At 43.3% G+C, this 26,414-nt stretch overlaps 1 long non-coding RNA gene across 4 annotated transcripts in view; it reads right to left on the bottom strand.

Annotated features, from left to right (window-relative positions):
* The window catches only part of LOC138285675 (uncharacterized), a 251,710-nt gene that overhangs the window by 214,471 nt on the left and 10,825 nt on the right, over positions 1-26,414 (bottom strand). For all 4 annotated transcript variants that reach the window (XR_011201629.1, XR_011201627.1, XR_011201630.1 and 1 more), the window contains exon 2: positions 6,544-6,598. This is a non-coding gene — a long non-coding RNA (uncharacterized lncRNA). The remainder of the gene's footprint in view (positions 1-6,543; positions 6,599-26,414) is intronic.

The raw sequence follows: 26,414 nt of genomic DNA, 5'->3' as shown, positions 1-26,414 counted from the left end.
GTTGCACATGTGATACCTTGCCAGAACAAAACTGGAGTTCACCTGCCTGTCACTGTACAGTTTGAAAGAACTAAAGAAGTTTGACAAAGAGAGGGGGCTGGCAGTGAGGAGGAGGTCCACTAAGAGGGATCTTCAGACAGCATTGTGCACCTTTGAGGAAGTTGTTTTATTAAAGAACTAGGAGAGAGATTGTTAGAAATGGGGTTCTTGGTTGGCAGTCAGGTTGCCCCCTGTCCAAGCAAGGAGCGTCACTCTAGTCAGGGTAAAGGAGAATCACACTCAGTTAACCCTTGCTAACCTCCTTAGTAGCTTAGCACAAGCAGGCAGCCTTAACTCAGAGACAATGTGTTAAGTATTTGTACCAACACAGACAGTGATATAGTGAACCACTACAAAATGACACAAAACACGTGTAGAAAAATAGTAAATATTTTATCTAAATAAAATAAAAAATCAACAGTACACAGTTAAAAATATGACTTTATCACTTAAAAACACAAAAATAGTGCCCAGAGGCACAAATGCTGCAATTTGGTATTAAGCTGCACCATGACGGAGTTGTTTCCCACAGTACGACGCCACTGGTGACGCTTACGGAGTCGTATGGACTAGGTACAGAACCTTTGTAAAGCAAGTAAAAAACAGGCCGGTGCATGGAGTTGCTGGATCCGATGTGGCCTTGGTTCCGGTGCTGCGGAGCAGAGGAGCAGAGGTGTCATGAAGAAGTGTTGGGTCCTTACTGCAGAACGGTGGAGGTGAGGCAGCGTCAGTTGCAAGATGTTGGTCCCTGAGTACCTCTGGCAAAGACGAAGTACAGCGAAGTCACAATGCCGTGGGTCGACCTCACGGGGTTGCGCTCACGTCACATGGTCACAGGCGCCACAACGGAGTTGGGTGTCACAAACATCGCTGCTACGACACTCTGATCTCAGCTAAGTCAGGCGGGATCAGCGGCTGCAGCATTGCAAGGCCTGTGGATTCATTGGGGTTGTTGCGCTTCTGCGAGGTCCACGGCTTCAGGTGCAGGTGGCATCATGGGTTCCATGCAGCGGTGTCCTTAACGAAGTCGCACGGTGTCCTCTGGCATTGTTTAATGGGATGTTACCAGAAATTCACTTCCGGGGGCCCAGGAACTGGAATGGCACCCTCTGGCAAGCTGGAGTCCACATCATTTAGACCCTTACTGGATGGTGAAGCCTTTGCTGTACTTGGCAGAGGTTCCTCTTGAATCCAGAAGTGATCTTGAAGAAATCTTAAGTCTGGGGTTTTGGGTGCACTACTTATACCTCTTTCTGCCTTAGTAGGCAAACTTCAAAGGAAGGTCTCTGTTGTTCACAAGACCCTGCCTTGCCCAGTCCAGGCCCCAGACAGGGGATTGGAGACTGCATTGTGTAAGAGCAGGCACAGTCCTTTCAGGTGTGAGTGACCACTCCTCCCTCTCCTCTAGAAAAAATGGCTCATCAGGATATGCAAGCTACACCCCAGCACCATTTGTGTCACCGTCTAGAGGCGATGCAGAAAAAGGCCAACTGTCAAACTGACCCAGAAAGAGAATCCACAAACAGACCGAGTCACAAAAGGGTTTATGCAAGTTTCTAAAATAGGCATTTTCAAACTAACAAATTCAAATTCAACTTCACTGAAAGATGTATTTTTAAATTAAGAGTTCAGAGACCCCAAACTCCAAATTTCTATCTGCTCTCAAAGAAAGTCTTCGCTTTAATAATAATTAACAGCAGCCCCCATGTTATCCTATGAGAAAGATAGGCCTTGCATTGTGAAAACCGAATTTGGCAATATTTCACTGGTAGGACATGTAAAACACATCAGTACATGTCCCACCTTTAACATACACTACACCCTGCCCCTTGAGCCACCTAGGGCCTTCCTTAGGGGTGCCTTACATGTGTAAAAAGGGAAAGTTTAGGCCTGGCAAGTGGGAACACTTGCCAAGTTCGACTGGCAGTTTAAACCTGCAGCCACAGACACAAATGTGCTACAAATGTGGGTGGCACAACAAGTGTTGCAGGCCCACTAGTAGCATTTGAATACAAGTCCTGGGCACCTCTAGTGTACTTTACTAGGGACTTATTAGTAAATCAAATATGCCAATCATGGAAAAGCAAATAAATACAATTTCAGATAGGGAGAACTTGCACTTTAGCACTGGTCAGCAGTGGTAAAGTGCCCAGAGTAAAAAAAACATCAAATACAGAGTCCAGCACACAGAAACAACCTGGGAAGTAGAGGCAAAAAGTTAGGAGAGACCACACCAAGGATGCCAGGTCTAACAGTGATGATCCTGAAGAAAATGCAAAGGAGGACTACTTTGCAGCTCTAGGGCTGGAAAAAACAGAGACCTGTTTACTCCTAGTCCCAGAATCAGGCTCTCAAGAGGATGATGGCCCTGAGAAGGCTGGGGAGGAGAAAGAAAATGATTTGGCAATGGCTCCGGAGGAGGGTTGGGAGCCCACAGCAATGGATTTCCTCTTTGATTCAATTTAGGTAGCAGTGTCTTCTTCTACACCCTTTTTTCGTGAGGAGGTGAAGAACAGACTTGGAAGAAAGAAACATTTTATTGGCTCATGAACTGAGTTTTAGAGAGCTGGACTTGAAGATGAAACAGCTGTTAGAGTCCATCTAGAAAGGTGATAGTAGAAGTACAGTGCCCAGTGCTGAAGGAAGGGTACATAGCAATATTCATACACCCACAGGCTTGGCCTTACTTTGAGGGGGGTAATGACAGACAGGTGGTTTTAGGCATCTGAAGTTGCTCCAGAGATGCACAGGATCCCCAAGGAGGAATGGGGAGCTGAACCTTGGGCGCATATGCCCAGTGATGGAAGGAATGCCCCACTTGTGCTACAGAAGGGGGCAGGACGACGTATCCCCTATGAAGGAGACCCTTGCCAAGAGATATGAATTCACCCCACAAGATTACAGGATGAGGGTCAGGGACAGTCAGAGACTGGCTCACCAATCCTGGGGAGATTTTGTTGGTTGCTTGTTTAAGGCACTGGTTGGTTGGGTAAAGGGTAGTGAGGTCAACACCTATGAGGCTGTACAATGTGATTGCCAGTGAGTATATGTTCAGTCACTGTTTTCATATTCTACACCAACCCCTGGTTGATTGCAACCTTACCGACCCCATGGAGCTTACAATATAGGCAGACCTCTGTGTGAGTACCAGAGAGCCTCGGAAGGCATTGGGGAGTGATCCTAAGGAGGGTGGCTTAGGTTTCCCCCATCAGAGTGAGGGGGAGGTATGGAGAGACCCACACAGTTCCTAGTACAGTGTGGGGAGAAAAGGGTTCCCATGTCTCTTCTAAGTGTAGGAGGGGTGGTTTTGGCAGGTCAAGGCCCATGGTACCTTTTTCCAAACCCAGTGCTTGGATTGCTTCCAGTTGGGGCAGAGGCAGGGAGACCTGCTCTTTACCTGGACCATCCACTGGTGGGAGCTCCATAGTGTCAAGGCAGCTGTGTAGAGTGGCTGTCCAAGGTGCCCTACCAATTCTGTTTTCTGGGGTACTACTCTACAACAGAGGTTGCAGAAGCCCAGGTAGGGAGACAGGAGGTGGAAACAGTACACAGTGGGAGGACCAGTGGTCAGAGGTTGCCAACTCAGACAGCAGAGCCCCCAAGACTGACCCTGGTGAGGTCACTTATGACCGGGGGTTCCATGCAGTGTCACAGGGTCAGAGTGCTGAAAACCAGCACCACGCAGGCTCTTGCATGAAACAGACAGAGTCTGGCACCTTGACGGGCTAGTGGTTCCCCCCCAAATGTCTTGGCTCACCAGGCAAATGTTCAGCTTCATGGTACAGACCCTGGGCTGAATGGCCAGTCTCAAGTTACCACCCCTGAAATGATGGGAGGTAAAGTGAAAGTATGGTGTAAGATACCTGGGACTGCCCCCCCACCACTCTGAGCAGCCTTAGAGGTGTGGGAACACTCAGCAGCCCATAGGGGACTCCTTGTGAGCGCTAAGACTAGAAGAGAGGTCTTCTGAACTTCTCAGCTTAGAGCTTCCACCTGGCACAGGATCAAAACTGTATTATATGTGAATAGCTGAGTGGATTAGTAAAGCTAGCAATTACCTGCGCTATAATACAAATGCAATGTATGTGCGGGGGCTATGAAGAGATGAAGGGCACTTTTGCTAGGTGTTAGTGAGGGAATCCGAGGAGGAGGTCATGGGAGTGGGAGCTCCAATAATGATAGTTGGACTGGGCGCCAGAGGCGCTAAAGACTGTGACAATTGGTATGTGACAAGGTGAAGTAATAGTGTGTCTTTTTTGTTTTTTTGAGTGTCTTGAGAGAACATGCTGATTGAGGGAAGAAGCAAAGGTAAGATGACCTCTACTGTTACAGGTATAACACACCAGCAATTTTGTGACTGTCTACATAGGCTGAAGTTTTAGAGCGACAGTTTAGCCAGTAGCAGAGATGGCATCTCGTTGGAAGACTTCTGCTCAAGCCCTAACTCGGGTTATAGAGGACAGCTCTGACGTAGGATCAGAGACTGAGACAGTCGTCGGTGTCCCATTCGATAACACCTCTTCCAGTGATTATGAGGGAGGTGATGAGGGCAGTCCTGCTGTCCCTTCACATGCACAGTCTGTGCAATGGGACAATAGCGGGTTAGCCTAACTCAGAGAGCAGGTACATGCGCTGGCAAGAGTGCTCTCTTGAGAGCTCCCCAATGTAGTTGAGCCCCAAATTTCACTGCCCAAATCGTATTGTGGACACATCAAAAATGTCTATGACAAAACAAACTGGTTTTGTAAGGCAGGCACCTGCGTTTTTGTTACTGAGCTTAGCGGCCATATAGGGAAACATACCAAACCCAGACATTTCTGGAAACTACACATCCAGGGGAGTCCACAGAGGTGTGACTTGTGTAGATTCCCCAAAGTTTTCTTACCCAGAAAAACCTTGTAAAGCTGAAATGTTGAATAAAAACAATTTTTTCTTGCATTTTTGTTACACAAACTACAGGAATATGCTGGGATCCACAAAATTCCTACCACCCATTGTGTCCTGATGAAAACGCTACCCCACTTCAGTGCCTGTACCTAGTGCCTGCGTCAGGAATGGATCACCCCAAGGTCAACAGTTGCCCTCATATAAGGACCAGCATTGACCATTGTGTGATCTATTCCTGTTACGGGCACTAGGCCTACCCACACAAGTGCGGTACCATTTTTCTCTGGAGTCTTGGGGTAATGCTGGGTGGAAGGAAATTTGTGGCTCTTCTCAGATTCCAGAACTTTCTGTCACCAAAATGTGAGGAGAAAGAGTTTTTTGTTTGCCAAATATTAAGGTTTGCAAAGGATTCTGGGTAACAGAACCTGGTGAGAGCCCCACATGTCACCCCATCTTGAGTTCCCCTAGGTGTCTAGTTTTCAAAAATGCACATGTTTGGTAGGTTTCCTTAGCTCCCGTCTGAGCAAGAGGCCAAAAACCACAGCTAGGCACTTTCCAAAAAACACATCAGTTTTCAATGTAAAAATGTGATGTGTCCATGTTGCGATTCCTGTCGCTGGCCTACTAACGCAAGTGAGGTACCATTTTTATCAGGAGACTTGGGGGAATACAGAATAGCAGAACAAGTGTTATTGCTCCTTGTCTTTCTCTACATTCTTTCCTTCCAAATGCAAGACAATGTGTAAAAAGGCGTCTATTTGAGAAATGCTGTATATTTCATATGCTAGTATGGGCACCCCGAAATTCAGAGATGTGCAAATAACCACTGCTTCTCAACACCGTATCTTGTGCCCATTTTGAAAATACAATGGTTTTCTTGGTACCTATTTTTCTCTCTTTATATTTCAGCAAATTAATTGCTGCATACCTATATACATATAGGTATAGAATGAAAACCCAATGTAAAGTGCAGCTCATTTATTGGCTCTGGGTACCTAAGGTTCTTGATAAACCTCTGTGCCCTATATATCCCACAACCAGAAGAGTCCAGCAGACATAATGGTATATGCATTCAAACATCTGACATCGCAGGAAAAAGTTACAGAGTAGAACATGGAGAAAAATGGCTATTGTTTTATTTCAGCTGTTATTTTCTGTAGGAAAACCTTGTAGGATCTACACAAATTAGCCCCTGGTGAATTCAGAATTCAGAATTCAGAATTTGGGCTACTTTTCAGAAATGTTTAGCTTTCTGGGATCCACCATTGGTTTCACACCCATTTCTGTCACTAACTGGAATGAGGCTGAAAGCACAAAAAATATTGAAAATGGGGTATGTCCCAGTAAAATGGCAAAATTGTGTTGACAAATGTGGCTTTCTGATTCAAGTCTGCCTGTTCCTGAAAGCTGGGAAGATGGTGATTTTAACACCGCAAACCCTTTGTTGATGCCATTTTCAGGGAAAAAATCACAAACCAAAAAGGGCTCAGCACTTGGGGGGTATGGCCCATCAGCTAAGGGGTTAACGTCATGAAGACAAAACATGCTACAGAAATAGAACAAAACAGTAAATTTGCCACTTATAAAAGTAAAAATCTTTGATATTGGTACACTTACAACATAAGGGATAGGAGACATAGGCACACAAAGGGATCCACAGTACAATCCACTTCTGAAACAGAAAGGAAAAAGGACAAAAATTTATTATTTAGGAATCCTTAAAGATTAAAAACCCAAAAAGAAATCATATTAGTTAACAAAAAAACAGTCAAGCACTCCAAAGAGATTCAGAGTCATGCACTAGCATTAAACCTAGCTCTATTTATTCATGCTTGTGTTGTCGAATAAAGTCCTATAGACTTGCAGGGTCTTTGTATGTGAGCTTGATTCATAGATTTCAGTTGTGAACGCAGTTCAAGAACGCATTCTCTTGTAGCAGCTGTAGCACTGGGCACATCTGGTGAAAAGGAGACTCTGTTACCTGACCATTGTAGTGTTTTGTAGTGTTTTGAACCGTTGGTTTGTGGAGAGCCGCTTGGTTCTGGGTCGGAGTTATGCCATGCAGCAAAATAAATTAATCAATTCCGAGATGCAGCGAGGTTAGGGTGCGAGAACTTTGTTTGATAGATGGCAAAATTTGAATCAAGATTATAAATTGCAGGAAGAAAGTAATAATACCCTTGGTCTAGGAGGAGATGACGCCTGCAAAGTAGGACCCAAAAAGTGCATTCTTCGGATACTAATAGGATTATGCTCTGTTAAATGGGCGAGTGAAGGAATAGCTGTTTGCACAAATGCAATCATATTGGAACCTTCAGAACCTTCTGGTGTGCCAAAAAGCCTAAGGATTTTCCTCCTATTTCTATTTTACAAGTACTTGGTTAGTTTTTTTAAATTTTTCTATTTCTTTCGCCACATGAGAAACATCTCAGATAAAGCCTTCAACATCATTTACTCATGGTTCAATGCCAGTGATGGGTTAGTCATGAGATGACCATTTTTCCTCTATACGCAGGAGGGAAAGGTTAGTTTTCACTATGATGGGACAGAGGTCAAACAAGACCTTTTAATCACTACCACCCTCCTTAACAGCAGAGACATTATTTGGACCAAAGTGCCTTTCAGAGTGTTTATCCTGATAAAAAATGTAGATGAAGAGGTTGAAGATTTAGTATTACACTTCAATTTGTAAGCTCTGCCCGTAAAATATCATCCACATATGCACCTAGGTAATATAATGAGTCATATGACAAGGTCTTTGACAGTGCAACAGAAGCTGAGGCATTCCTGCATAAGGTAAAGGCAGTAGGTGAAAGCTAAAAGTATAGGAGGTCTATATGGCCAAAACATCAATTTGTATAAAATTGAGCCAGTAACTAAAAAGTCTTAGCATGCCTCTGGATTGCACACATTATTCAGGAATTTACCTCAGACATCCTCTTGTATCTAAAACAGTGGCATGTCATGACATGCATCCTGCTGTGACTATGAATTGAAGTTAATATCACCAAAAAATCATTATAAAAGGGGGCTATGATCCAGGCTAAAAGATGAAGAATGGCACCAAGACAAGCAATGCTCTAGGAGCTCAGCAGAGCTGTTTGGGACCCTCAGAAGGCAGTGGTCATCTTTTTCAGCTCCCAGCCACGCCCCCTAAAATTATACGTTTTGTACTCTCCTATCATGCTCACCATCCAATCATTTGCAGCACTCATCCCACATTGCAAGATATCGGGTTACTGGTTGAAAGGGGCAAGACCCTTCTCAAGCAGCAACCACAATTACTTTCAGGGTGAAGTCACAAGTAACCTCTAAATCAACCTGTGCTCAACCCACAAGTAGCTTGGCACAGAGCAGTCAGGCTGAACTCAGACGCAATGTGTAAAGTATTTATGCAACACTTCAAACAGTAACACAGTGAAAACACAACACAAAAAGAGCCCAGCACAGATTCAGAAAAATAGAGCACATTTTTGTATATAAAACAAGATCAAAATGATATAAATCCAATTACTAGTACCGGAGATATTGATTTTTAAACTTTTTTAGAGAAAATAGTACCAAAAGACTTAAAGCGCCAACCAAAGGGTATGTGGCCACGCCAGACCAGGACAAAATCACAAGTTTAGATTGACGATGATGGAGCATGGGCAAGTTACAGGGACTCAGTTGGGCTTACCTTAAATCCTGGTTTGCAGAGCATTGCATGGATCCGTGTCAAAGATGTGTTGTGAGTCAAATCAATTAGTCGGTTCCAAGATGTGACGAGGACGCAGTGTGAGGTCCTTTTGCATCAACATCGAGGATCCCATTGACAAGAGTTTGTGCTGTGAAGTCCTGAGTCAGGGAAGTGTTTCCAGTCAGGGTGATGTGCCGGTTCAGAAGAGATGGAAAGCTATGATGGGGAGAACGGCATTCTTGTCGGGAATGCCAATGAAAAGAAATATGAGGGCCTGCACAGAGGATGCTTCGCACAGTGGCGGTTCCAGAGGCATTGCGGGTTGCGGCATTGATAAAGCCTTTGCAACAGGTCCAATCCACGCAACAGGGGAGATACGTTGGTTCTGCTCGGGGGTTCATACCTGCCAGCAAAGGAGATGCAATGGTTCCGCTGCATCCACTGAAGTTGTGAAAGCATGTCAAGCCCATTTCCAAGGGTTCAGGATGTGAGTGGCAACTTGACAGGGTAAACTCACATGAGGAATAAGCTGTTCTTTTGACTATGTGTTCACTTCATAATTCTAATTGAACAATTGAGTTTCCCCAAAACCTGGGTGTACGAATATTTCCAACATCATTGCATTATTACATTCATTAATTAGCTGTTTGATATGGATAAATTACCACTAATGAGAGCAACCATATTCCCTTAGTACTATAATCCAACTTGAAGTCATTGTAATGAGAAAGTGGGAGTTTAAATGGAAAGGGCTGTTAGACATATTATGAGCCACCATAAGATACAGCAAACGGATACATATACAAATATTATTTACCTACACCATGCTAAACATTATTTTATTTACAAACTCTTATACCTAAATCATGTTTAAGGTAAATTCAATAAGCATAAACCACCCCTAGATGTGACACAAGGAGACTAGTTACATACCAACGATGATTTGTAATAGTAAGGAACGTTGCAGCCTTTACATATATCTGCTTCATAAATTTCGGCTGAGCAAATTCACTCGCAACATGTATAATAACTCTTAAAAACACTGCAAGACATTGTATGAGATATGGCCCCCATTCATCATCCCCCAAGAGTCATTCGACATGAGATACATACAGTGGCAGACCTAAACACTACTGATTCTACATTGAAATGTACGTGCAAGTTGGACTGGCTTGTTCATAACTGCTTAACCATCTAAATATTACAACAACATGAGAATGTGTCCCTAACATTAATAACCAATCCTCTAGTGCAAATTATTATGCTACTAGGAATCTCAGATGTAGTGACATGTCTTGCCAAAGTGTAATATAACATCACTAATTCTTTGTTAATCAGACAGTATTTAAACCAACAAGTTCAAACCAATTTTATTTGCAAGAAGAAACATAATAGATTGCCTGTTAACTCCTAATAGCAAATTATGTCAACATCAGTAACACAACTTTTAACATGAAATAACCGCATCCATAAATCTATCCACAAAGGAAAAGTCACACAATCTGGGTCACGCAGCACTCAATATTATCTCCTAAATGAATGCTGCCTAATGTTCCAATCAAAACTAAAGTAAGCTTTTTATTTTAAAAAGATTTCCCCAATTCAATGTTAGGATGCTAAAATAACTTTCCAGCAAGTATAAAAGATGAATTACAGAAACTAAGGACAGAAGGGCTGTTTACGTCCCGACTCACCACTTTCAAAGCAACTCCAATCTAAATTGCCATAATAAGCCCCCTCATAAGCCTCCCTTCCAGTCACTCAGTAAAACGCCATTGTAAATTACCTTGCCTGCCCAAATCGACTCCTATTTAAGCCTTCAATGGTGGTCACCTGATTGAACTTTTTAAAGTGAAATCCATGGACCCTTGCAAATCATCATTTTTTAAATATGAAACCTGCTAATCAGACTCCACCAAAAGCCATTCAACTAACATTCAGTTAAATTAGTTCATATACTTAAAAATATAGTGACAAAAAAACTATTACTCAAAAGACCCTCATGGGGCCAATAGGTTATGCCATATTGAAATCAACTAAAGACCATTCTAATAATAGACGGGCCAGTGATCAATATAAGAAGATCCGCCCCGTTATTAATATTCAAAAGTCACTTTAACTACTGAAAATTATTTTAGAAAGACAAATCAAAAAATTCCATAATTAGAAACAAATCATAGAGTAGACTGGATTTGAACCCTGCATCGGTCCTGCACATTCAAATAGAACACAGGGTGTGGTACCCACTCCACCGCAGAGTTCCTGCTCTGCATTAGTCCCACGTGTTCAGATAGAGTTGCTATGTCATTACCCATATTTACATATATCCACAAGAGTAATCGTGGGCAAACCCTTCCTTACTCAAAACAACCATATTCTCCACCATGCTAAAAATAGCCTCAAACATTTCTAATAGTAAACATCATGCGTTTGTTTGCATGGTCCAGACTGAGATAATAGAAAATGTCATTCAGAAAAATAAAGGGATATCAAAGTTGAATGTTCATATCACATAAAAGAATTATCATATAAAGGGATATTAAAGAAAATAGTGAACCTCAATCTCAGTGTTGTGTCCCATCTCAAAACAACTGCTTCATTGAGTCTCAACATCAGTTCATTATATTACCACCCCTGACATTCAGGGGAACATGGTCAATTCTGTGAAACCACATATCAGCCATATCTGCATGTTCTTCAACCATATGCAAAGTCATAGGATACCTATTGTCTTTGCTGCGTATAGCATGTATATCTTCTTGTATGCGTGTCTTGAGGGATCTCACAGTGCTACCAACATATATTAGACCACATCCACAGCCAATAACGTGTGTCACAAACTTAGGCCCTCATTACGAACATGGCGGTTTAGTCCGCCATGCCGGCATTGGCGGCTGAAACCGCCAGCCGGCATGGCAGGCCAACCTGCCATATTCTGAACAGGGTGGCGGCCCTCGCTCACCACCAGGCTTCCGCCGTCAGGCAGCCTGGCGGTGAGTAGAAACACTATCCACCAGGGTAGCTGCGCTACCCTATGGATAATGTTCCCATTTCCACCAGCCTTTTCCTGGCGGGTTCACCCGCCAGGGAATGGCTGGCAGAGGGGGTGCCCCGGGGCACCCTTGGAAGCCCCTGTACTGCCCATGCACCTTGCATGGGCAGTGCAGGGGCCCCAGTGCAGTGCCCCATCGCGCAGGACACTGCCCGATTTTTGGGCAGTGATCTGCGCGATGGGTGCAACTGCACCTGCCGCAGAGAGGCATTCACGGCGGTGGAGCCGCCGTCAATGTCCCAGCCGGGCCTTTCTGTGAGCCGGCAGGTGGAAACAATGTTTCCGGGGTCGCTGACGGTCATTGTTTTGACCGCCAGCACCGCTGTGTTCATAATGACCACCTTAGTTTTGCAGTTAATATAGTGTTGTATACTGTATTTGCACTCTGAACTGGAACACAATTACTTAATCTTGTTTTTGCCATACCCACACGTTACATTCACTACATGTGTAAAATCTCTTGTTTGAGTCATACAACCATGTATTAGATACTCTAATGTCTGTTACATAGCTTGGGCGTAGCCAGTCTTATTGTTCTCCTTCCACTGTATATTACCTTAGGTTTACGGGTAATATTTTCTTTGATCCCCAGTACATCCAATAGTAAGTGCCAATGTTTCTAAAAAATGTATATACATCATTACTCATACCAGTATACTGGGTGATAAATGCCAAATTATGATCCGTATTTCTAATGTTCCTCTGACTATTACCCATTGTAATGGTCCTAGACACCCAATGAATTCTGTCCTCTGCCTTTTGTAAACTCTTGTACCCATAACCTCTCGCTAAAATCGTTGTTTAACCCCTTGTATGCGTTCATCAAATTTTTCCATTTCACTGCAATTGCGTCAAACATGCACCATTTCCCAATATGGAATATTGTTTATTGTTGACCTAGGATGGGCACCGGACACATGAAGAACACTTTGGCAGGCAGTCACTTTTCTGAACACGGTAGTATGAACACTGCCATCTTTGATGTAAAACTCAAGGCCCAGAAAGTCAATCTTATCTCTCCCCATGCTATAGTCAGTCTAACATTGTAAGGATTGCCATTTAAATATTCCAAATATCTTGTCAGTTGATCAGTCATCCCTCTCAAAAGTACCATAATATCATCGATATATCACCCCCAGAAGATGAGATAATCGATCCATCTGGAGGCACCTCTGCCCCAGGCATGCTCCCTCTCCCTTCAGCCCATAAAAAGGCTGGCGTACGAGGGAACAAACCTGGAACCTATTGTAATCCCATGCTTTTGATGGTACCAACGTCAATAGTGTAAAAAGAAATTCTTAGTTAGGATGATATCAATCAATTCCAAAATCATTGTATTATGTTCAAGCCAATCAGAGTTTTTGGTCCGCAGGAAAAAATCAACTGCCTGGATACCAAACATCTTTTTAGTACAAGTATAGAGGTTTGTCACATTAAATGGACCACTCTGTATCCTCAAATTTATTCAAAATATCCTTGCCATCCTTAATGTGTCCGTAGGTCCAAAAGTGTAGAAGAAAACTGAAGAATTGATACCTGAGGTCCAGTATTGTTGCACCTTTGAAGTGGGGGAGAAGTTTCTGGAGGTTTCCCTTTGAGGTGCCCACACATCCTGCCTTCCCTGCTCTGGCCTCAGACTACAGGGAGTATGACTCTCTTTGTGTGGCGGCAGGACACAGCTTATTTAGGTATCAGTGGGGCTGTGTTCAGCTCCTTCCTCGCATCCTGCTAGTGATAGACCATCCAGGCACACCTAAGCCCCCTATTGTGTGTGGCTGTCTAGGAGGAATACACTAACCTGAAGTGTCAGCTACACCCAGTCATGTGGCTATGGCAAGACAATGCCAACTTTCTAAAAGTGGCATTTTCAGAATTGTAATTTAAATTCTGACTGAGTGAGGATTTAAAATTGTGATTCCAGAGAAACCAAACATTAACTGATAATCCCTTCCCATTTGGAAATTACATTTATAAAATGTAATAAAACAACTCCAATGTTATCTGATGGGAGAGTTAGAGAATGCAGTAGTGAAAACCAAAGAGCTTTTCAATACCAGGGCATGTAAAACATAAAAGTACATGTCCTGCTTTTTAAATATGTTGCACCCTGCCCTCTGGACTGTCCAGGGCCTACTCTAGGGGTGACATGTGTATTAAAATTGACATTTTGGCCTGGCAAATGTTTTATTTTGCCGGGTCAAAATTGCAGTTTAATGCTGCACACACAGGCTCTGCAGTAGCATTTCAATTGCAGGCCCTGGCTACATGCAGTACCACTTTACTAGGGACTTATAAGTAAATTAAATATGCCAATTGGGGATAAGCCATGTGTAAAGTAGTGAGAACATGCATTTTAGCACTGGTTAGCAGTGGTAAAGTGCAGAGATTCCTGAGGCCAGCAACAACAAGATAAGAAAATGGTAAAACACCACTCTAAGGATGACAGGTCTAACATACATTGTGACGATTTTCTCAGCCCATCACACCACCCATGTGGCATGTCAAATTCCTTGTCAGACAAGATGTCTGAGAAAAGTTGTCAGAGAAAAGAGGAAGAATATTTATTAGAAGACACAAGCTTGATTAACCCCTTTGCTGCCAGGCCTTCTCCCCCTCAGGTGCTGAGCCTTTTTTTGGCAATTTGGGGTAGTCCGTACTCAGGCCCTCATAACTTTTTGTACAAGTGAGCTACCCATGCCAAATTTGCGTCCTTTTTTTCCAACATTCTAGGGATTCTAGAGGTACCCAGAGCTTGTGGGTTCCTCTGGAGAAGAACAAGACATTATCCAAAATACAGCTAAAAATGTTTTTTTTTCAAACAAATGGCAAAAAGTGCTGCAGAAGAAAGCATGTGTTTTTTCTCTGAAAATGGCATCAACATAGGGTTTGCAGTGCTAAAATCACCATCTTCCCAGATTTTAGGAACGGGCAGACTTAAATCAGAAAGCCACAGTTTTCAACACAATTTTGTAATTTTACTGGGACATACCCCATTTTTACAATTTTTTGTGCTTTCAGCCTCCTTCCAGTTAGTGACAGAAATGAGTGTGAAACCCATGCTGGATCCCGGACAGCTAAACATTTCTGAAAATGAGACAAATTTGCAAATTCATCAAGGGGTCATTTGTGTGGATCCTTCAAGGTTTACCTACAGAAAATAACAGCTAAAATAAAAAATAAAAATTGAAATTGAGGTAAAAAAAGAGCCTTTTCCATCCACGTTTTCTTTTTTAACTTTTTCAGGCTATGGAAGATTCTTTAAAGCAATATACTGTTACGTCTGCTGCACTCTTCTTGTTTTGGGGATATATAGGGTTTGTAGGTTCATCAAGAACCCTAGGTATTCAGAGCCAATAAATGAGCTGTACCTTGCAATGGGTTTTCATTGTATAGCGGGTATTCAGCAATTAATTTGGTGAAATGTAAAGAGAGTAAAATAGGTATTTCCAAAATGGGCACAAGATAAGGTGTTGAGAAACAGTGGTTATTTGCATATCTCTGAATTCCGGGGTACCCATAATAGCATGTGAATTACGGGGCATTTTTCAAATAGACTTCTTTTTTACACACTGTCTTATATTTGGGTGGAACAAATGTAGAGAAAGACAAAGGGCAATAATGCTTGTTCTTCTATTATGTGTTCCCCCAAGTCTCTCAATAAAAATTGTACTTCCCTTGTGTGGGTAGGCCTAGTGCTCGCGACAGGAAACGCACCATGGACACGTCACATTTTTAAATTGAAATCCAATGAGTTTTTTGGAAAATGCCTAGCTGTGGACTTTGGCCTCTAGCTCAGCCGGCACCTAGGGAAACCTACCAAACCTGTGCATTTTAGAAAACTAGACACCTAGGGGAACCCAGGATGGGGTAACTTGTGGCGCTCGCACCAGGTTCTGTTACCCAGAATCCTTAGCAAACCTAAACATTTGGCAAAAAAAAACACTTTTTCCTCACATTTTAGTGGTGCAAAGTTCTGGTATCTTAGGAAAGCCACACACTTCCTTCTACCCAGCATTTCCCCACATCTTCTGATAAAAATGGTACCTCACTTGTGTGGGTAGGCCTAGTACCCACAACAGGAAATGCCCCAAAACACTACGTGGACACATCAAAATTATCAATTACAAAACTACCTGTTTTTGCAGTAGGGGCACCTACATATTTGGTCCTGGGCTCAACAGCCATCTAGGGAAACCTAGCAAACCCAGACATTTCTGAAACTAGACACCCGAGGAAGTCAAGGGAGGTACGACTTGTGTGGATCCCCCATTGTATTCCTACCCAGATTCCTCAGCAAACACAAAATTTAGCAAAAAAATCACATTTTCCACACATTTCTTTGTGGGATCACCACACCTGCACACATTTCCTACCACCCAATGTTCCCCTCAGTCTCCTGATAAAAATGATACCTCACTTGTGTAGGTGGGCCAAGTGCCTGTGACAGAGCAAAAAATGTTGAAATTGAGGGAAAACCAAAGCAGGTCCAAAAGGGCAGTTTGAAAAAAAAAAAGTTTTTAGGCTGACAAATGGGGCAGAATTGTTATCGTTATAGATGCAACAATGCTGGGTGGCAGGAATTTTGTTAATCCCTGCAGATTCCGGAAGGTTTCATCACAAAAATGTGGGAAAATGTGTGATTTCAAGCTAAGTTGGAGGTTTGCAGGGCACTGTGGGTAAGAAAATGGTGCGGGTGCATGTGAAGCACACCACCCTAGACTCACCGAGATGTTTAATTTTCAGATGTGTCTAGGTCTTGTAGATTTTTCTACATAGCAGCGTCCCAAAGTCCAAAAAATGCAGACCTCACTGTACCAAGTGGGATGATTTTAAGAGTTAGCCAAGCTCTCATGGCCCAAATGTAAACCAAAACCAAAAATAATTGAATGTCCTCTTGCTTGCCATTGGGATAAGATCTTTTAGTGTGCAGAGGAGAGCTGAAAGACTGTTACCCCCTTCAGTTGGGGAGGGGGCATAACCATGCCCATACTGGTTGGTAGACACCACCCCACTATTTTTTTATCTTTTTCAAATTCCCTGGCATCTAGTAGGTTTTCTGCTCCCCCGGGGAGTGGATTGGGGGTAATTGCCCCATCTGCCCACCGCTGGGCAGAACAACTTTGTCCCAATTTATTTGGGGTGGGGTATGGCCATACCCCCGCCCACTTTTTAAAAAGAAAATCTCCCTGGTGTCTAGTGGGCTTGATGCCCTCCTTGGGGATAGACAGGCCTTTAAAAAATAGGCCGATCTGCCCCCAAGAGAGGCAGAAACGGCCAACAGTAATGTGCTCCTATGGGCAGCGACACTTGCCCAAGTGGTTGCCCCTCCAAACAAATCACACATACACACCAATCCCTGGTGCCTAAGTAGTGTCTGCCCCCGGTAATGGCAGATGGGCCTAATAGAAATAGGCCAATCTGCCCCCAAGGGAGGCAGAAATGGCCAAAAATAAATTTGACCCTTGCCTAAGGGGATGCTCCCCATCTATAAAAAGTCAAATATAATAAAAAATCCCTGGTGTCTTATGGTTTCCGCACCTCTTTGGGGCAGATTGGACTAATAAAAGTAGGCTGATCTTCCCCCAAGGGAGGGCAGAAATAGCCTAAAATAAAATTGCCCCCGGGGAGCAACCCTTGCCAAGGGGCCGCTACCCTTGTGTGAAATTGGTGCAACAACAAAAAAGCCCTAGTTTCTAGTGGTTTAGATTGGACTAAGAAAAATGGGCTGATCTGCCCCCAAGGTGGGCAGAAATCGCCTAAAATAAATTTGCTTCCCAAGGGGAGTGTCCCTTGCCTAAGGAGTGGCTCCCCCACCTGTAAAAAAAAAATGAAACAATCCCTGGCATCTAGAGGTTTCTGGCCCCCTTGGGGGCAGATGGACCTAATTAATATAGGCCTTGTAAAGAAATGCCCACCTTGGGGAGCGACCCTTGCCTAAGGGGCCACTCCCCTTATGCCAATTGCACAAAACAAAAAACTCCCTGGTGTCTAGTGGACATTTTGATCATGCTGCAGAAATGCTCAGAGAGACATGAAAAGCCTTCCCTTTCCTTTCATGCCTCTCCGATCTTCCCCACCCCGATTGGAAGAGAAATGAAGGCATTTCTCTTCTGATTGTGATGGAAGCTGAGCTTCCAGTGCGATAGGGGCGACCTCTGATGAGGTCAGCGCACGATCATCAGACCTCATGGGGGGGTGGTCGAGTAGCGATTTCCCTTCCATCCCTGCCCAGGGGATGGGATGCCCAAGGTGTTAACCTCTAAAAATTGGTTGATGAAAACACACAAGAAGGGGTAAGTAAACAAAAAGGATTTCATTTTAATTGGAGCTTCTCTCTAAATACCTTTTACTATATGCAGATTTAGGCCTCCTGGTTTGTATGTATTAATGAAGATTTACTGCCTAGAAAGTGTTTTTCTGTGTCAAGTGTTTGGTTTGTAACCATAAATTATCTCTCTAGAGTTCTGTGTCAACAAGGAATAATAACAGAAAAGGCTTGCTTTTCTAGGATGCCTGTTTTGTAGTCAACCTCATGCACAAAAATATTCACTCAAACAATCACTTTAAGAAATGATTTACTTTATTTTGAAAACTATAAAGCAATTAAAAATACATTTAGATCAATAGCATTTCTCCTGTTTCTTTCCTTCAATAATGCAATAAAAAATATTTTTGTTCCATCACTAAAAAGCATGTTTTTGTTTATGTTGGCACAATACTATATTAGTATTTTGCTCATATGTATTATTTCTAATAAAAGTACAACATTGCACCTGTGCAATCTTTGTGATTTACCAGTCCTATTTTGCAAATGTACAAATGTTTTCTCCACGTGTTACATCTTTTGATTCATATACTTTTCTGTACATAGATGATGTGGTTTTATTTGATCTTACCCCACTAGGCCCACACAGTAATTTCCAAATCTTGAATGAGTATGCAGGCAGAAAACTCCTAGGATCAAATAATAGTTCAAATAATAGCTTTTAAAGGAAGAAAGCAAAAACACTGTTGTGCATTTAGTTGGCCTATTGGTGGAATACAATTGGAAATAGTGAAAACATGTACCTAGTTAGGAAAATGGTTTTGCCAAAACCTTGATAAAGTTAATTAAACACATTTAGGAACTAAGGCTATGGGGCACACCACAGTCTTAAATCAATGTTATAAATCTTTAGGAAAACGACATCTTAGAAATAAATACCACAAACATCCCTCTGATTCTCATATATGCTCTAGAATCTAGACCTATAAGGCACTGGTCATTTCTGGATCACTATGAAGGGAAGATTCTCTTTAAAGTGGCTTCAGTAAGCCAAGCATTCCTTACACAGGTGCTGCAACTAGAATTTGACCTCACAAATTCAGTTGCCAGTGCAATGGCAAACACAGTGTAGTGGTCATTTAGCATATGTCATGTTACAGAAGGCACACTTAAAGATATTTTGAGGCAGGAAACCCATTCAAAAAAAAAAAAAAATCACAAAAACCTAAAATTTGTTCTGTTTAGACTAGAATGTAAGGTGGAATATTTGCCGACTGGACCATTGCACAAGTTAAGGTGTTTTTTAAAAACTCCTTTCTGAGAATAACTCACTTAACTGACATTAATCATTTCATGAAGTTAAAATGATATTTATCTCTGCTCGAGATTAGAGATGATACCTATTTACAAAAGTATTTATGTTTCAACCTAGATCATCACGTTAGGCAAATTATATTGTTACTTAGATTAGGGGTGCTACCACAAAATGCCTGTAAGGGAGGGTTTTGAGAATTAAGTCATACACTTGATATTTGTCCCACAGTCTCAGGAGCACATCATCGATAAAAATAACTTATTTATATTTTAAACTTAACATAACAAACACAGATTCATTATTCACTGTTATAAGGTTTAAACCAAATGAATTTATGTGTTAAAATGTATTTAACATTTATAAATTGGTGATCTATATTTTATATTGTTGATCCCTGTCAGGTTCTTAATCAACTTTGACTGGTGCAATTCCTCACGCAGTTCTTCGTACTTCAGTACAATATGTTCAGAGGTCTCTCTTTGCATTAGGCAAAAGTTACACCAATGTACTCGCAAAACGGCATGCTATCTACCAGCCACAGCTAGAAATGGAAGTTGATTTATGCAGACTAACACATAGGGCCTGATTCTTACCTTGGCGGTCGGCGGAGAGGCGGCGGTCGGACCGCGAACAGACCGGCGGTCCAAAAAATGGCATTCTGACCGCGGCGGTCACCGCCGCGATCGACCGCCACTTCCCCACTCCGACCGCCACGGCGGTCATGACCGACGGGCTGGAGTTCGCACACTCCGGCCCGGCGGTCGACCCAAGACCGCCAACCGTATCATGACCCTGCTTACCGCCGCGGTTTTTGGCGGTCGGGAACCGCCATGCGAACCATGGCGGTAGGCACTATCGGGGCCAGGGAATTCCTTCCCTGGCACTGATAGGGGTCTCCCCCACCCCCACTGCCCCCCACACCCTCCACCCCCCTGCCACCCCCCAAAGGTGGTAGGAACCCCCTGCCCCCCCCACCCCGACATGCACATACACGCACCCCGACATGCACGCACCCCCAACATGCACATATGCACACCCCCTACACACACACATACACAACGGGGGCACATACCCGCACACATACATGCCGACATGCGCACCCGCCGAACTACACACGTTGCCCAAAGGCACAGCAGCACCCCCCGCCCGCATGCACGCACTCACACACCCCCTCTACACACCCCCATGCACGCACACATCACACAACACCCCCCCACCCCCTCCCCTCACGGACGATCAACTTACCTTGTGCGTTGGTCCTCCGGGAGGCGACGGGAGCCATAGGGACGTGACCGCCAACAGAAGACCGCCAACAGAAGACCGCCACACAGAAATGTGGGTCGTAATTCTGGGGGCGGTGTTCTGCTGGCGTGGCGGTGGAGGTTGACCAGTCTCCACTTTCCCGCCGACCGCCAGTGTGGCTGCTGGCGGTATTCCGGCGGAACGCTCCCAGCGGTCGGAATACGCGCAGCGGCATACCGCCGCGGTCGGCGGTCTTTGCTGCGGCGGTAACTCGGCGGTCTTGCGAAAAGACCGCCAAGGTCAGAATCAGGCCCATAGACTCTTTTCAAATCTAGGTTCATTACAACTGTTGAAGAGGATCATGCTTTTTGGATAGAGAATCCAGAAATTACTAGAATTTGAAGCCTTATGGCTCATGTAAATGTTATATGCATCTTGGGATAATTGATATTTTTCATTTTTAATTACTAGTACTACAATGGCCTCATCTACACAAGGTTTTATCCAGCATTCTCTGCAAACTTAGTAGTTTTAATGACTTGGAAAGGAAGAAGCTTTTACACATCAAGAGACTTCTGCAGGATTTGTCCTTCAGTTATTTATAGCAATTCTGCATTAAAATTGGCCCAAATAGCTACATGATAAGTTAAATACGGCACTCATTTGGTGATAGATGCCATAATCACTTGTTTTAATGAAACATTTCCCATTATGCTATTAAATTTTATCAAGGTCACCCTTGATCGATTTTGTCAGCAACTTTCTAGCACTTTCCATGACATTCCATGTTAATCTGCCCTCTATGTTTAGCCCCAGTTTTTTTCATTCTCTGACTATTTCTAGCCAGGTGTACTTTTAAAACCAAGAACAATTTTGGATGCTTTTTCCAAAACCCATTATCTTACTTTTTGAGTAATTTACACTAAAACAGTTAGGTTCATAGTATTCTTTTAGATATATATACTAATGCTGGTGTACTGCTAATTTAGGGTGCCATTTACTTCATAATGTTTGGCATGAAATGCATTAAATAGGAGTGTGCCAGATGGCATCCTTATTTTATTCTCTGTACACAAGGAGTGTTACCACTAAAGCTGTGCCTTTTACGACAGTGCAGTCATGCCCATTTTCATTCATATGGTAGTAGTAACATTTCTTACACCTCGTTTAAATATGTATCAATGTTTGCACAATATGCAGGAGAACTAGTTTTTGAGATCTTAGAAATCATGATAGTTACAACCCACATTGCCAGTTTGCTCTACAAACTTTTAACAATATTGGGGTGCAACAATTCCAGAAGTGTTTTCTGATATGATTCTTGAGGGTTTGATGTACTGAATTATTTCAGATAAAGTCTAACCTGCATAATCAAATGGTAAATCCACATCAGGCTAAGATGGTCTTTAGCATGATACAGCTCACTTGTATACCTTTCCTAAACTATTTTAACAGTTTTCTTCACCAAAATAGGCACAGTTTTTGCTTGGTAGACCAAGATGAACAAATAAGCCAAAATGTATGTGAGTTGCGATTCTTGAAGACTATAAATATTTAGGACCATTTTTAGCACATATTGGGAGTTCATTTATTTTCTCGGATTTATAGTAAACTGTCTTAAAGATCTTCAGATATTCTTTTAACTTCTAAAGTATCATTCTCTAATAGATGGGTTACAACTGTGTAGAAATTCCTGTTGCCTTTTTTTTTAAAGAAATCAGAGTTCATCTATTTACACTTACTGAAAGTAATTGACTTGCAACTATTCTCCAGGTTGCATGATGTTGAGTGTTGCGAAATGGCCCTTTCTGCTGGGTCATCCCCAAAAATGTGCCTTCCTCTTCCACTTTTTCTGAACTTGTTTTTGCTGGTTTTAGGACTCTGTGCACTTTACTACTCCTAACCAGTGCTAAAGTGCTTGTGCTCTCTCCCCAAAATATGGAAACCTTGACTTATCTCCAATTAGTATATTTAATTGACTTATACGTCCCTAGTACAGTCCACTACATCTGCCAAAGACCCATAAATTAAATGCTACTTGAGGGGCTGTAGCACTGGTTGTGCCATTCACTTAAGTAGATCTCTAACCATGCCTCAGGCCTGCCACTTCACAGCCTGTGTGTGCAGTTTTGCACACTTTTAGCCCCTTTACCAGACCCAAACCTTCCCTTTTTATTCATATATGTCATCCCTAAGGTAGACGCTGCACAACCCAGAGGGCAGGATGCAGTGTATTTAAATGGTTTGATAAGTACTTTCTAGTTTTATATGTCCTTGTAGTGAAAAGCTCCAAAAGTTGTTTTTCACTACTACAAGCATTTCTCTACAATAATTCAAAATTGGAATTTCCTTATTATAATTTATTAGTGTAATTCACAGTCTGGAAAAGATATGTGTTTTCAGTTTGGTGCCTCTAGAATCACAATTTAAAAGCAAAACTTATAGTCAAGTCAGATGTTGGTGCAGTCACGCCTAATTGTTAAAGGTTGTCAAAAACGAAGATGTGGTATCTTTTTGTGTGGTGTTTTCACTGTTTTAATGTTTTGAGTGTTGTATAAATACTTTACACATTGACTCTTAGTTAAGCCTGACTGCTCTGTGTCAAGCTACCAGAAGGTGAGCACAGGTTATTTTAAGGTGTGCTTGTGACTTAACCTGACTAGGGTTGTGATTCGTATTTGACCAAGCTGCATACCTGTGTTAACCAGAAACCCAAGTTCTAACATTTGAATAGCAGTGAGGATAGGACTCGTGTTTACATAGTGCCATACAATAACTTGGAATACATTACCATTCCACATCAAAGACCATTTCATATTTTTAATTCTCCCTAATTGTGCTGCTGTTGATTTAACACCAGGAGAAGTGAGGACTTGGATGATCCCAGGGCGGGGGTCCATTCTGAGGAAACACCTGAAGTGAAAGGTGAAGAAATGACTCCTGAACTGAAGCTCCTTGTCAGAGCAGGGAGGCTAGGGAGTTCAAAATACAGAGGGCAAAATTAAAAATGGAGTATGAGCAGAAGAACAAAGCATTTGAGGAAAGGAAATTCTTACTGGCTCATGCAGTGAGCCTGAAGGAGCTGATAATCTAGGCCAGGCAAGTGTATTCCAGCATTGATGGTGGCAGCATTCCTGAGGGAGATAAAAAGGTGCAAAGATGCATACTTAAGCATCTGGTGCCCAGTTATGTGGTAGGATACAAAATTGATAAATGTTTTTTGGTTATGAAGTTGCACTGGGGATTCACAGGGTTTCTGAGGAGCACTAGGGAGGTCTGTGAAACACATGCCTACTATGGGGAGTGACACAATTCTAACACTATAGAGTGGGGACCAAACCAAATATGAAGGCCATTCTCATTGTTAAGTTTGGGCTGACCCCTAAGAAGTATTGCCAAAGGTTCAGGGATAGCCAGATGCTTTGCAACCAATCCTGGGTAGATTTTGTGGACTACTCCAATTAGGCACTGAGTGGTTAGTTGCAGGGCAGCAAAATTAATGATTATATTCAGTTGAACAATTTAATCATGACAGAACACATGCTCAGTATCTGTTTTCCAGAGTTGTGCCAGAGCCTAGTTGACAGTAAGCTGACTGAAGCCAGGAAGCTTGCTGAGGAGGAGGACCTATGGGCCAGTAATAGAGTGTCCAAGAAGGCCCCAGGGAGTGACCTCAGAAGGATGGTTCGGGTCCGCTCCAGCAGATGGAGGGGGAAGTTAAAGATGACACAGACATCTCCCAGGATAAGGGGGGAGGAAAGGGTTCCAATATCCAATCTGAGAAACAGGGTGGTAGTTCTGGAGGCAATGGCCCAGGATGCCCCATTCCCAAACCCGCTGCTTTGTTAGGACACAAACAAGGGACTCTCTCAGTCCAAACAAACCACCCACGAGTGGGACCTCTACAGGGGTGGCCAATGTGGCCTTAGAGGCAAGTAGTCCCCAGGGTCAGGTTATAGACCATACTATGATCTCCCTTAGTTGGGAGATAGACTCAGAGGGTGAGCTGGTGATACCTGAGGGTGGGAGTCCTCACTTCCACTTGGAGGGAAGAATGGCCTGAGGTACACTTGGGCTAGCCACACCATGATAGTGGAAATGCTAGTTTCACCAGAGCTATACACCAGCCGGGTGTTTAGGGTGACCCCAGCCACTGGGCAGGACTTTGTTTGCTCGATGGCCCTGGTATCCCTGGTGTGTGGTGGGGATGTGACCCAATGAGGGTTATAGTTAGTTCCCAGATGCCTACAGACTGCATACTGGGGAATGAGTAGCCCCCACTGGCAGGACAACTGCCCCCCCGGGAGCCCTGACAGTCCAGTTTTCTGGGGATACCACTCCCACACTGTGTAGAAGCCCAGATGCAGGGGTTTGGTGGGGGAGAACACACGCCAGTTCGCTGCTCAACCAAAGGTTATGGAGCCTGGGTTGAATGGCCAGTGTCAGAATACCACCTCTGAACTGATGGGAAGAAGAAGATAAATGGGGTTGAAAATACTCAGGGGTACGACCCTCCATTGTGAGAAACCTCAGAGGTTAGAGAACCTTCAAGAGCCCATAGGGAGCTCCTTCCCAGCCCTAAGGCTGGGTGAAAGGCACACCCAATGTCCCAACTCAGGGTCCACACCTGGCAGTGGATAGCCTGGGTCTTGGGTCTTGACACTGACAGTTGTCAGAGGCCTCTGTTGGTCATTGTCTTTATGGACAGAATTTTCCTTAGTTTGTGGACGGATGTCTAATTTAGATGCTGGGATGGGTCACATCACTGTGTTGGCCACAGTGGTACTGTCTGCCTACTGGGATACATCTGTAAACAAATTAAGGATAGGTGCTGTACAGATGGGATCCACAGATGAGGAAAAGGGTTCCCTATGTGTCAGTTCAGTGGCTCAAGAAAGAGGGGTCTAACTGAGGACAAAAAGGTGTAGAATGACAATTGCCCCTGCAGTAGCAGGCCATTGCCCATCGCATAGAAGTCCATCAAGATATTTATTACTCTACCCTGGCATTAGGCTGGAGGGGGGTCATGCTGGAAATGGCCCTTTCTGCAGGGTCATCCCCAAACATTTTGCCTTCCTCCCCCACTTTTTCTGACCACATTTTTGTTGGCTTTAGGACTCTGTGTACGTTACCACTGCTTACCAGTGCTAAAGTGCTTGTGCTCTCTCCCCAAAACAAGGTAACATTCGCTTATCACCAAATGGCATGTTTAATTTACTTATATGTCCCTAATACAATTCACTGCATGTGTCAAAGGTCTGTAAATTAAATGCTACTTGTGGGGCTGCAGGAATCATTCTGCCACCCACTTACATAGCCCTCTAACCATGTCTCAGACCTGTCACTCCAGAACCACATTGCTCGCACAAGGACTCAGCGTGAGCTGCCACAAGTTTATCTTTTTGTACAGCGAGCTTCATCCAGCAGCATTGATCTTCACCGTAAGGATATAACCCATCCATCTACGATGCCCTGCCTGCTCTTTACGGGCCTTGCCTCCAGAGAACTCCTTTCCCATAAATGGGACTCTTGGCACAAAGCTTGAGAAGGTAAACTTTAAGCTGGACTAACCTGGGATTGAATCTGCCCCCCACTCCATCATGGTCAGCTTGACTTTGTGGATTTGCCCCAGTCCAGCACAACCAGATAACTGTGGTTTGCTGTTTTTACTTCTAAGTGCAACTTTACAGTTTTTTTCTTTGAAAACTAACAACTGTGGTTCTACTTATTGGATTCTTGTCATTTTGTCTTGTTTTACTTATTAAATTAAGTTTTGTTGTTCTTTCCAGGTGTGGAATCTTTTAGGGGTGTGTTTTCCCTTGTTTTACTTTTTTAAGTGTTGTACAAATACTTGACACATTGCCTCTTAAGTTAAGCCTGACTGCTCTGTGCCAAACTAATAGAGTGTGAGCACAGGTTAATGTAGGTTGTGTTT

The sequence above is a fragment of the Pleurodeles waltl genome, chromosome 3_1 (assembly GCF_031143425.1).
Source record: "Pleurodeles waltl isolate 20211129_DDA chromosome 3_1, aPleWal1.hap1.20221129, whole genome shotgun sequence".
NCBI lineage: Eukaryota > Metazoa > Chordata > Amphibia > Caudata > Salamandridae > Pleurodeles > Pleurodeles waltl.
This window is presented reverse-complemented; position numbering and strand designations above follow the sequence as displayed.